This window comes from Aplysia californica, unplaced genomic scaffold, assembly GCF_000002075.1.
Source record: "Aplysia californica isolate F4 #8 unplaced genomic scaffold, AplCal3.0 scaffold00285, whole genome shotgun sequence".
Classification (NCBI taxonomy): Eukaryota; Metazoa; Mollusca; class Gastropoda; order Aplysiida; family Aplysiidae; genus Aplysia; species Aplysia californica.
The window spans coordinates 904655-906544 of record NW_004797555.1 but is presented as its reverse complement, the minus strand read 5'-3'; positions in this window follow the sequence as shown (position 1 = coordinate 906544).

Genomic DNA, 1890 nt, shown 5'->3' with positions numbered 1-1890 from the left:
AGGGGAGGGGGGGGGAGTGAAATGTTAGAAAGGGTGAGAATGAAGGTGAAAAGATATCTCTGTATGGCGTATAAAAAGTGCCTTTGTGTGGCATATAAAAAGGCGTCTTTGTAGGATGTCGTATAAGTTGTTTATGAAGATTCTTCAACTGGTCCGTTCAAGCCTGCAGCCGCTTTTGTTCCAAGTTTGAATTAACCTCATTAATTACTTATCTGCGCACCGGCTTCTTTCTACTGTGCAGTGGTCTGTTTCTGTACAGCATTGAACATAAAGGGTCATAAAATGTGAGTGAGGGTACGTGGGCGTGCGGCGTACAGAATAATGGGAGTGAGGCAAGAGAGGAAAATGGTAAAATGAGAAGCTGCCAGTTCTTTGGGTGAGTGTAACGACCAAGCACACGCCTCAACGAAGGAACAATAGGCTCAACGGATGAATTGAGGAAGATGGAAGAAGTTTTAAGAAGGCAGAGACGATGTCAGTTTAGATATTCATTTTTGGCCCCCACCCTTCCCTGACCCACGTTTTAGTTATGGTTTGCACTTTCTCTTGATGTGCAGTTACAGTGCACGATAAGAAATTCTATTCGAAAGTATTTAAAAAGTAATGCACCTTCCGATGAGTAATTCTTATTTTTATTTTAACAGTAATGTTATTGCTCTCTCACGTCGGTAAAGGCAGTCTATAAATTATTAATTCAAACTGAACTTATTATGTAATACGCCTCTTTTTTAGTTTTAGTTTTAGTAGAGGTTTTGAGGGCCCTCGCAACCGCATAAGGTCATATGAACTCCAGAGGATTAGAAGTGTTACAAGAGAGTAACAAACACAAATAAGAAGGAGGAGAGATAAAGACGATAGATGTCGCCTCTTTTTTATTTGGAGTTATCTTTACTTTTACTTAAAGAATATTCCTGTTTGCTGGGACTTCACTCCTCTACTAGCAGGTCCGGTTTTTTATAACTAACTAAACCAGTTATGGTTTTAGTTGTTGATTCTTCACACCATGGCTATCATTTTTTTAGAGTTTTCTTCTGTAACATGAAACAAATTATAAACAAACAAACAAACAAACAAACAAACAAACAAACACACGATATTTCATTCGTATCCTTATTTCTTCAGTGCATTCGAGCAAACATATATTAATGGGGAACCATTGTCGCTAAGGTGTGTTTCAGATCTGGCAAATGATGAAAATCCTTATTCCTGTTTCTTTCAGATTCCTGCAAAGGTGGTGCTCTCTTCAACATCGGATGATTTTACAACTCCTTTCCAGAATTCGCGGATCTCTTTTTCTGACTGACACCAATAGTTTTTTTCTTGCGATGACGCCGCCAGCTCAGATTGAGCTGTCTGTGAACACGGACATTCAAGGTTTTATTGGATATGGCTTCTGTTCAGGACATGGAGGGTGAGGAAGAACCATTGAGGTTGGGAGAGAGTGGTGCTGGTGTGGGCTGAGAGAGATTGTCTACATTACTGGTACTTACATAACGCGGGAATGTGCTGAAAGTCGCTGTGCTCAACGGTGTGTGCGTGCTCCCGTGTAGAGACTGATCTAGACAGGCGGTGAGAAGTTCACTTATAGACCTGCTTCTACGTCATTGGCGAGAAAAAGCTTTGGAAGTTCTCTAATTCCTAGCTTAGATACCTAAAGAACTAAACTCAGTCGAGTATGTGGGATTTCTGTATGAAAAATATGTCATAAACCCCAAACTTGCTTCATAATCGTCGTTTAACTCAGTTGAGATAAGTAAAAACTTAAGTATCATATCTTGAGAAATAGGCTAAGGAATTACTTTACACACCCGAGCCAAGCACGACGGCATTTGGCCTATTAAAAGAATAAACTTTGAAAAATTGTCAACCACCTACTTTTAAGCCAAGAGC